Source organism: Pseudopipra pipra, chromosome 4, assembly GCF_036250125.1.
Source record: "Pseudopipra pipra isolate bDixPip1 chromosome 4, bDixPip1.hap1, whole genome shotgun sequence".
Classification (NCBI taxonomy): Eukaryota; Metazoa; Chordata; class Aves; order Passeriformes; family Pipridae; genus Pseudopipra; species Pseudopipra pipra.
In genome coordinates, this window is record NC_087552.1 from 68,230,468 (window position 1) to 68,242,408 (window position 11,941).

Consider the following 11,941-nt stretch of genomic DNA (forward strand, 5'->3'; position numbering starts at 1 on the left):
CTTAATCCCTGAAAAAAAAGCTATTTTGTAGTTAGGTCCATCTTTGTCCGTACTTCTACTATATCTCTTTTTGAATTGGACAAACCCAAACTGCTTCCAGTATTGAAGATGTGGGTGCTATATGGATTTGTACAAGTGAATGTCAAATTCAGAAAAATCAGTAGGAATGTAACAGACAGATCATTATGACTAATGACGTTCTCTCTTATGTTCCTACTGATTTTTCTGAATTGGACTATACTCTTGGCCTCATCCATCTACTGTAGCAATGAGTTTCACAAGTCAGCTCAACAGTGTGGAAAAGCTGACTGACTGTTGTTACTCTCAGGAAACTCAGAGATATAACAAGGAGCACTTATACTGCTATTCAAGATCATGGATTATAAGCAGTATGTTACCATAAAGCATCCAAACCTGTCCACTTCATCTGTTTAAGCTCAGGTCATAGCATTCGCAGAGTGCTAAATTAGCCCCAGCTGTCCCAAGTGAAAAAGAAAGAATAAGACAGCATACCCATAGCCTTGCTCTTTCCATTGGTCCACAGAAATCCCTGGGACCATCAATCTTGCATCACTAACACTCTTCTAGATGGATCCTGTTTTCATTTAAAGCTACACCCAATCTAATATCGCTCCAGTTACAACACTACACATTTATAAAGCTTTCCCACTACATCTAATGAGTGGCCAGAACCTATCACCCCCAAAAGGTTATAGGTAAAGTTCCCTGAAATAGGAAGTTTCTATTCTCTCTTCTCATCATTTCCTCACATAATAATTTTCAGAACTATATCAAATACATTACCCAAAGATATTCTTGGTAAGCACTTACAGTAATTACTTTTACCTAATACGCTGCAGTGCATCACTCAGAAGAGCTGATTTCCCCAGCAGCTCTTACCTATCAGGAGTGGAAAACAACCAGGCATTGCCAGGCTGACTGTTGGAGTCTGAGAAAACTGAATAATTAAATGTTCTTGGCTTGTTTTACCATGTAAGTGTTTTAGGTTTGCGCAGTCTTTTAAAAACCTTTGTCTCTTTTTGCCCTTCTGGTTATTGCAGGGGAAGAAGTGCTTGTAAAAGCTTCATCCAAGGCTTCCAAGAAGGAAACCAGATCCAGATGTGGCATAACCAAACAAAGCTGTCTCCCACCTTATGTCTATCTGTCACAGACAGATAGGCTGTGTCCATGCTTCTCAGAAAGGACAGCAGTAAGTCCTTGTCTCTGAGAGCAAGTGGCATGAGCAGCCCACCGAGGGGGTTTTTATGGCATGGGACATAAGTGGGATTGGTGGTGAGTACACAGCAGAGCATCAGGGAATATTTAAAGTTTCAAAGCCTGCAGGACTGTGAAATACAAAGGGAGCCAAATCTGAGGCATCAGATCAGTTCCTGTAGAGAACCATTCCCAGAACTATGCCTTAGTTTGATTTCAGAGAAGTCTGTCTGGAGTCCAAACCAGGCAGGGAGCAAGCTAACAGCTAGGCAAGGCTTCACAGGCATCTGATTATCAATGTAGATGTGCCCAGACAAAATGCTCAAAGCATGGGATAGAATGTAGTTAATGTAGGAAGAAGTAAAAATGGGTCACAAGGGAAAGAAAAATGTTTTTCCACTGAAATTGATTTACTCTGACCAGGTAGATCTCATCTCTGGATCTTTGGATGTATCCAAAGGTTGTTAATTTTTTTAATGAGCTGGGAAAGTAGAGGGCACCAGTAACACCATGAAAACAGATGACTTCATTAAGAGTTGGCTGAGTCAATGTTTTTTTTCCCCCCAGGAGGCCAATAGTTTTCATTAGGAAGCAGGAAATGGCTCAGAGAGCAGCTATGAGCTTTCATACCAGGTGGAGATGGAAAGGACCAAGAATGAGCAGTGGAGTTGGGGACACAACCACAAAGACCATGAGATATGGCTGGGAGAGAAGATCACAGGCTGTCACAGCTGACTGAGTTCAGACAAAGACAAAGTGCCCACCGCCTTGGGCTCACCATTTAAATTGTTGAAGTGTGCAGCTCTGACAGGAGGGATGTCCTGGTAAAGCAGGTCCACAGGCAGGAACTCCTGTTGAGAGGTTTTGCTGATTTCCCTGTTACTGGACAGTTTAAGGTATTTTGCATGTATTTTTCAACACGTAGGTGGTATTTGAATGAAATGTTTTGTATTGACTTTGAAACTCCTTGCGTGTGTTTGGCTCTAGGGTTTTCCCTCTGGTGGTTATAGAAATGGTGTTCACAAACCCCATTAAATTCAAAGCCAAGTCCTAATTCATCTAACTGTCTCAATCTAGGCTTTGGTTCCATGTTTGAAACGAAATTTTAAGTCTCTTAGTGCTCTCTTTGAAAACACATGCAAAATCCTTCGTCCCTGGAACAATGACAAGTGATCGGGAACATCTGCACTGGAATGGCCGTAGCAGGCATGCTGTACAGTGCTGTGTGTTGTCAGCTTTACAAATTCCCATTAATCCCACCACCGTGCTGGGTTTTACCCACACATAGACAACTGCCTGTGCAGCAATGCAGGCATGGCACTCCTGACCTCGTCCTTGTAACCCACAATGTAGACGAGATATCTGTGATGCTGAGAGAATGAAACGCTTCGGTTTTACATGAAAAAAGGGTATTCAGGCTCCTAGGCCCAGGAGTACAAATTATTAATCACTCCTCACAAGGAATCCGCAGATGGATGTTTAGCACTATTCACCACGACATAACTGCAAATCAATTAGTTCATTTTGTCCTACCCTGAGGCTGTCTGGCAGACAATAGCAATGTCTTGTGCAAATGCTTTTATAAAGAAGACACAGGGGGAAGGAACCACAAAGGCCATTGGTTCTAACGAGCAATTAGGAAAGTGTGCAAGGCTCGCTTTCTTTTTTTTCCTTCTTCCCCCTTTCTTTCTTCAATTCATTCCGAGGCTCTAATTCTGAAAATGATGCTTTTCTTCCCGACTTCCTGTTTGTCAAATGAAGTGCTAATCAGCGGCTTACAGCTCTCTAGCCAGCAAGGGGAGGATGAGGTAAGAAGGAGTTGGGAAAAGTGGAGAGCCAGGGAACAATGTGGGAGAAACAATGCTCACTTATGCTCTTCTCAGCAATGGGGGCTGCATGCGACTCCCAGGAAGAATAACCTGCCCCGAAACACTTGGTCGTGATGCTCAGTGGGAGGAAGCTTCTTGCTCCAGGGAATGCAGTCAGGGCTACACAAACGAGCACAGTCCCCCACCAATACACCTGAAATGTCTTTCCTTGGTCTCTCTGCAAGCAGTAGGAAAGTGAGAAACCCAAGTCCAGACTGGAATGACCCAATCTGCCCTCTGGAGGGGATGGAAACCCTTCCAGCACTGACAGTGAGGCCAGGGGAAAGACTTCTAACACAGACACCTTGCTGTGTGTCTAAAATTAGGAGCAGTGAAGCTGAGCTTGGCCGAGCTACCTCCATCTGCAGCTTTATTTGGGCAGAGCTCAAAGAGAAGGGCCCTGAGGTGTGTCCACTGAGGACAGGTCTTGCTCACATACTGCAAGCAGCCTCTGCCTCTTTGGTAAAGAAAAATGAAGAGTAAATATTGTCCCACTCCACAGATTTTCTTTTAAACATTAAGATGATCAGATTCACCAGTGAATTAAAGGTAGAATTACCTCAAGAGAGCCACCTGAAGTATGTGTCTTTTCCAGGAGAGCAGCCTTTAGAATTCCCTGCCCCTTCCCCTTAAGGTCCCTTTCTGTCACAGTGCTTGCAAAGGACTCCCAACAGCAGAGAGCAATCTTTTCCTCTGAGGGCGAACCTCCCCAATTTCCTGTGCTCTTGTTTCTCTGCTCTCTTAGATTTTATCTGCCTGTTCAGTGAATTTCAGGAACTGTGGGAGTCTGTGGCAGCTCGCAGCACCTAATAAAGTGGGATGAACCTTGAAATGGACCTAAAGCTGTTGTTGCAATATAAGTCTCTGGAATAGTGGCTGGACATTAGTGATACACTCTGGGTGCCCGACTCAGAGCCTGGTTGTGATGGGGATCCATCACAGTGCATCCCTAGGGAATCCCTAGCCACATTCTCACTTCTAGGCATTGCACCTTGGCCTAAAGGACTACAAACTGTCTGACTCTGCTCTACAAACTTTGCTCTGCTCAGACTAGAGACTGCTGATGCCTGCAATCAGATAACCACAAACACTGCATCATATAAACCCTGCATATTTACTCATGTGCTGCTAATCACATTTTTCTTCTTGCTTCCCATAAGCATTCATATAGGTGATGAGTGAGATTTTCTATAGACAAGCAGTTAAACCTATGCAAATAACATTTGCATGAAGTTTGAGCAATATATGCAGCCATCTGTTCCACACCAATCCCCACTGGTATCACCTTGCTCTGAAGGTGTACGTGCTCTTCATGTGGCTGTCTACTTAGTAGGGCTGGTTATTTGAGTTGTGGTTTCTGGACAGGTTTCTTAGTACTACTTCTGCTTTTTTCTCCTTCTTTTTTTGCTTGCTACTGCTTGAACTTTGCTGCTTGTCAAGTGACTGCCTGGTGGCTTGTAGCAATTTTGAAGGAAACTTCAATGTCAGTCCTCTCACAGAAATGCCTCCTCTGCAAAATCTGCTCTCACTCATCAGTGAAAAGGCAGGTACCAAACTGTGCACGGTGAGTCCAGGGCTTCAGGCAGCTGAAGCAGATGAACTAGGTGGAATTTGCTCTTTTCCTGTGATACTCTGTCAGTCTGTAAGACTGTTGTTTATTATTATTATTTCTTCAGGGACACAATTTACAGCACCTGTCTTTTTGGCTCCTACTGTGTGAGCCACATTTCTTAACGCATTTATTCTTGTAAACTCTGTGTTGGATAAGGACATTCTATTTTGCCATTTTACTAGAAGAAGATCTGTGAGAAAAAGCTTTCAATAACTCTTAAGAGTACAGCTGGGAAAAAATTTCTGTGCAAATATTTTATTTGCCAAAAATGCATTTCTGATCAACTGAAGCTGTCTGTGCTCTTAAATCTCTTGGGGGTTTGGACTAGAGGTGAATAATATTTTGAGCAAAAAAGAAAAAAAAAAAAAAAGGAAAATTTCTCAGAAGAGTTTGACCTTCATTAAAAATGGTACATAATTTTGAAAGGGGCAGCTAACCTTATTTTTTAAAAAAGGAAAAAAAAAAATAAAGGCAGTGTTAGGAGCTTTACCACCTCCTAGCTGAGTTAATAGAATCCTGGTGCCAGAAGGGATGGTCCTGTTCACCTGCACTTGCTAAATCTTATTGCTTCCTTTGTCTGATGCCAGTGTTCATTTGACCTGACTGTGCACTCTCACCCCCAAAAATACTAATGCTACCAAAGCTTCACCATCAGTACATGGCTTGGGGCAGGTGGGAACAAGCAGTGAGGGTTAGACTAGAACGGGACCAACCCCCTTGGTGGCATCTTGTAGCTGAACATACCTTTGGCTCCTCTGACAAAATCTTTCTTTTTCACTGTTACATATCTGAAGACTGTAAACATTTGTATAAAAAAAAATCTCACCTAAATCACTTTTGAAATGCATCAGTAGTGACCCTATAGACCCTTCAAGTTCTCTGTCCCCTGACACCTAAATACTGTGAAATGTTTCAGCAAAGTAGCCAGAAGACCTATGGCACAGCAAGATCTTAAACAATGAACTTCTAAATCTTCCAAAACCACTGATCATGGCTAGTTTGACTGTGTGCTTAGCACTCTGAGTCTCACAGGTCTGGGAGTTATAGAAGCACAGTGCTCCTGAACATCCCAGAGAGCCGGACCCAGGCCAGCAAGGATGTCTGAAGCAGAGGGGGTCTCTGGTCCCAGCTAGAATAGCTCAGGTTGTCTCAAACTGAGAACTGTTGCAGGGTTGAGCAGAGAAAAGTAATTTCATTATGTGAGGAATTTCAGAAGGTTTGTTTTTCATCCAACGTCTGAATTTAAAAAAAGACTTAGGAATAAAAGTGGAATTACTTCAATTTCCATATCAGCACAAAATGAACAAATTACACACAAGGAAGGAAAGGAAACACTACAAGAAAAGCAAAAGACATAGAAAAAGAATGGGGGAAGTCAAATGAATGAGTCTTTCTCTGATCCCCAGTAACCATGATCCAGCTCTGTCCAGGAATCCATGATGCGTCTTGGAGAATTGCTCCAGAGACCACACCTATTTGGCAGGACCAGAACTGGATGTCCCTGGGGGAGCGTGCACTGTCTCTTCTTTCCTTTGGAAGGAGTCCATGGCATCCCTACATCCTTGAGGTTCCCCATCTCAGTGGATGTCTGCTCGACTTCCCGTCCTCCTGGATGTGGCCAAAGCCTGGGGCTTGTTCTCTCCCCCGTGGGAGAATGAGGTAGGGAGGTGTGAAGGAATTCTGCCAGCAGCAGTGAGAATGGCCATCACCCCTTTTACCACGTAGAGTAGCTCTGACACCCCTGCACCTCCTTCTTGCCTCCAGCAACCTGCTCCCTCTCTGGTCAGGCTTGTTTCTCCAGAGTCTCCAAGCTGGAAAACGGCTTGCATTCCAGCACAGTCAGTATTAGTTAATCAGCACGTTTAATACATTAGCATGCACATATTTATCTGCATCCACTGAGCTTTGTAAGCTGCAACTCTTGTAGCTTGGGCTGGAAAATTAGTTTCCCAGCTGCGGAGGGTAGCTGTTCATTTATTTACAGTCCTTGGAGACCTCGCTGAATGCAATGGCACAAAACAAAATGAGGTCTCTAATCCAAAAGCCAGGAAGCTTAAGCACCTGTAGAAACAGTTTTGCATTCCAAGGGGCAAATTATCTCTAATCTTGTTAAATGACTGCGCTGCGAAACAATCGCAAAATGCTTTCTTCGATGGCCCATAACCAAACACGAGGGGTCCATTACTGCTCTGTGTGAGGGAAAGGCATAATCCTGCAGGAGGACACAGCTGATCGCTAAACAAGGGCTGCACTCAAAAATAAAGAAGAAACGAAATAAAGCTAGAACTGTTTGAGAACGGATGCTTCCAATTTTCTAAATTACAATAGCAACTTGTTGCCAAGCAATTACAGTGTTTCATCTGTTTTTTTCCTGCTTTGCCCCCCACCTCATTTGTTTTTCTTCCACAGATGCTGTTTCTGAACTTTGTCATTCATGTCCCTTTCTCCACCCCCTGTAATTTACAATTGATAATGAGCCACCCTCCAGACATTGCTACCGAAAAAAAAAAAAAAAAAGAAAAAGTGAGATGCCTTGTGCCTGTTCTCACTCTGACTCGGCAGCAGCACCTTTGCCGGTCATTTTAAATCAGTCAATCACTGCTTTTTTAAGAAAGCTGCTTGATTTTTTTTTCTCTCACTACCAGGACAGATGCTGCATGTAACTTTGACAAACTACCAATAACTATTCGTTGCACCAGTAAAAAAGAGAATGAAAAAATAATAATTATGCTCTATGAAACTCCAATTATAATTAAAGCCTGCAAATCTACAAACTAAATTAAGTGCTTAAATTCAAACAGGGCTTCCAGGAGTGCTGGAACCAGTCTCTCTGTGGGTATGCTGCTTTCTGTGAGGATGGATGTGTTCTTTGTGACAGGGCAGGCAGCGTGGACAGCTCATCACCACAGCTGGAGAAAATTCAGACATGGAGAGGCTGCACTGGCACATACCCAACCCTGGATGAGGGGGACAGCACTGGGAATGCCCTACCAGCGTGCACCCAAGGCCAGAACCCTACCAGTGGGGTCCCAACCAGTCGTATAAGCTCAGCTGTGGCTTAGCACTGAAATCAGAAAATCTGATTTTCAAACACAAGTTTCCCCTCTGTGGAACAGACCCACTGACCACTTGGTATGGATAGAAGTAGGGGATGGGGAGCCCACCTGGGAAAGCTAGGGGCCACAGGTCTCCCTCTGGACTTTCCCACCCGTGGGAAAGCAACCTTAAAAACATTCTGTAAGTGCCCTTAAAACGTTCATTCATGGCACCACCTAACTGGGCAGATGGCAAGCTGTGGGGATGGTACCATCTTCCACTTCTCTGTACTCTCCACCTTGAAACTATGTAGGAGTTTGTTCTATGACTCATCACTTCCCTGTAGAAGATGTACCACAGGTCTGCAGTACCTCATTTCTGGGCAGGGTCACACTGCCTGGAGGAACACATCAGTGGTGATCACAGCCCATGAAAGCTACATTGGAGAGTTATTAATCTTCCGAACAATCCATCCTCTTTCTCCCCTGTCCCCATGTTGAGGACCACCTCAGAACTCCCATTAGTGGTACAACGATCACCTTGGGCAGAGTGCACAGGGAGTTCTGCAAGTGTAGGTAGACACGGCTTCTCCTACAGCTTCTTAGCTACGTCTGCTCATAAAAATGGAAGATCTGCTCCTTTTTACAGCTGCTAAAATGTCTAACTTCAAGGACAGGTTTCTCTTGCTTTTGAGTCATTGGTTTTCCAAAGTTCCTGCAGTGCTGGAAGACTGGGAGTAGTTTCTGAGAAGAAATGATAAGCTAAATGAAGTTTTTGGTGTTCGTGTCTCTTCAAACTGGCTTGCCTCAGCTGGTGGAACTAAAATCAATGAAGTTTCATTGATCTACATCAGCTGGGGTGTGAATCTGAGAGCAATCAGATTTTACATACTCAAAGTATTAACCTCCAAAATAATGATGAGTGGGTTATGTGGAGGGGATCTGGCCCTCCTTGGCCAGCTGGTGAATGTCAGAGGCACCAGCAAGGTGTGGGCATGAAGAAGGGAAGCTGGAAGAGGAAGGGTACAAGGAAACGAAGTGATAACCTCCAGCAGATCTGCTGTACAGCGCTTGGCCTCACTTTCAGTTTTCAGCCAGGCTGAAATTGCACACACCCACCACACACAGCTGACCATGTTTTAACTGCATCCTTGCTTTAAGTGGAATAATGAGGTAGGGTTTAACCCCATATAGCCCCAGAGCCTCTCGTTAGCTCCTGGATACCTTACCTAAAGCACTGGGACTCTACTTTTTTATAAGGCTGAGATTTTTATACAAAGTTCAACAATAGATTAAATCATCTTTACAGGCATATCTAGGGCAGACAACAGTCTGCTATATTCAGACTTCTGCCCCTCCACAGCCTCCCAGAGCCTTCAGACCAGCCCTATGGCTACTTCTACTTTTTCCTCCCCTTTTCTTTCTGTCTCTTTTCATGTTATTCTCTGTTTTCTTAAAGGACCTGAGAGCTAATAGATCACTTCAAAATGAATGCAATTGCTTCCCAGCAGTGAGATGCTGTGTTTCCTCTACACCGAATCTATGCACTGTTCCAGTAGATAAACAGCACCAAATGTCATTTGAGAATCACATCCTGCTTTCATTCTCTCCCCTCGCATTCGAGGCTCTAGCTTTGTGTGAGAGTGATTCACTTTCTCACTGAATGCAGAGTGAAAGCCCATTTTCAGCACTCTCCCAACACCCATGCACAACCAGCTATTCATTTCCAATGATCATTTGTATTTCTTTTGGAAGACCTTAAACACCACAGGGGATAAAAGGGAAACCATTCAAGTGAAAATAAGTTCGGCAAAGATAATACATTGCCCTGCTGTCAATGCTTAGCTAAAGATGAATACATATTAGCACCTTCTTTGCCTGATTTTGTAACATAGTTGGGGTTTTTATGTGCTGTGTGTGTATTTTCTGGTTTTCCTAAACAATTAATCAGTCACATAGCCACGTAGTCAATTTGAGCTAAGTTTTTGAGGATCTCAGAGATACAAAGCACCAACATGGTTTTGACAAACAGCTGCTTGAGGAGAGGAAAGGGGCAGCAGTGACAGAAGATACAGAGTGAGTAGAGCTCTTATTAAACAGTGCAGAAACTCTGCACAGTAACTCATCCGGCAAATACTGAATCCAAACCCCAGGGTCAGGCTACCTGGAGACCACACCTCTGCTGTTTGGGGTAAATATTTCTCATACCACCATAAGTGTGGGTCCAGCCCAGGCCCTGAAGTATGAGTAGCATGTTACTTTACTGCTCAAGCTACATGGATGAAACTAGATTTTAAATCCAAAACCCACAGTCTTATCCCTGGTTCCCTCAATGACCAGAAGGAGAAAATTATATTGGCCAGTTAACTTCCATGTGGCAGACATCTAAGAGGAGAAAACAAGGTTATCCATGCTCCTTGTCCGTGTCATAATGTGGGACAAGACTGCTTATTCATGCAGACACTGATGGACAACCCCTAATAGATCCTGAGCTCTAGTTTTTTGTCAGATCTAGATAGAGGGATACAATATTTCACATCAATACATCAAATCAGGAGGAGGAAGGATACTATATAAAATGCAAAATGCCAGATGATGTTACCTTGCCCTGCAGTACTTCTGTCATATGGTGGGAGCTGTAAGCAAGGGAGTTTTTAATATAGGGATGAGTGTATCTGTCCCATTTTCATTTGTAATAGATCAATGAGGCAGAAATAGAAGTGACACAAAAACTTGGTGACATCGGTGAATGCAGAAGATGCTGAATTTTTCTTAGTTTAAAAATATTGGGACATACGCATATTTGCCTTCTCAAAGAAGTGGAGGTAGGAAATCTAGGGGTGTCATTGGAGACAACAGTGGAGTTCAGTGGGGAGACTGGAGGCTGGCTGGAGATGCACAGAGCCTGCATGGACAGCTCAGGTCCTTCACACACCTGCTGGACAAGCACCTGGTGAGATAAACTAGTGGTTGATTGCAGTGACTTTTAGAAGTGTAAGAAGTGAGGTAAAGGAAAGGAGTAGAGGAACAATAGGGCTGAGGAAGAGGTCCACTGTGTTGCAGAAAGGGGAGGAGAAACCAGCAGGAATAAACAAGTAGTTCAACAAGAAAAGAAGAAAAAAAATGTCTATTGAAGGACCGAAGAGGCTACAAAGAGGTAAGAGGGTAAAAAATAGGGGAGAAGGGATTGATGACTGTGTACTCATCCTCCCACCTGCAGGCAGGAGAAAGGTTGCTGCTGTTTCATATCAGTCCCAGAAAGGCAGGTCCTTGCCAAGAAGAGCTGACTGACCTGTCACTGGAAGGGGTTAGAGGGGAATGGGAGGTACAGTGAGGATTTGGAAGCTAAAGCAAGTTCCCAAAGGATTTGAGGGGGAATCAAGGATAATTATGCCCACTTAGGAAAGACATACAAAGGAGTAAGTCTTGGTGGAGTCTTTCAGTCTTTGGAAAGGGTAGCTAAAGTCATTACATGGAGGTCAGCAAGTGCCTCAAATATTTATCAAGAAAAATGATTTTAAGTCAGTTGATTATGGGGAATTACTAATGAAAAGAATATTTAATGGATTGCATTCACCTCAGTAGAGGCAGTGATACTGTAGCATTAAAACTAGCATGTATAAAGCTCTCAAAAGAAATTGAAAATGAGAACTGAGGGAGTGAGTTTGGGAGACATCTATGAAATTCTTACACCTGAATGCAGCACAGAGGAAGAGGAGATTGAGCCTATAAGGCAAAAGTCATGTATACTGGGATGTGAGATGGTAGAATGGATTCTGTGGAAAGGAAAAATTATTGCTGCAAGCAGTAATTAAACAGGGAATTTGATAATAAAAAAATTTTGTCCAATGCAGGTGGAAAAATTACATTGGCCAGTAAAAGCACTGAAACATTTGTCTACTGATTAAAGAGGCATTAGCAATACAATGGAGAGACTAGAACTACCAGAGCAGATTGTAAGAGTGGATATTATAAGGATAATAGAAATATGGTGGAATGGCATTGGTTTTGGAATTCAGGCAATGAAAGATCTGTTTTGGTCAGAAGGTAGAAACAAGGTTTAGAAGGAGAAGTAGTGCTGTACAGTGATGGTAAGAGAGACTGCCAGGACATAAGAACTGGCCATGTGGGCAGAGCAAAACACATTTGGGTCAAAGTAATTTAGAATAAGATGGATAAAGACATTGAGGCTGAGTCATACTATGAATTTC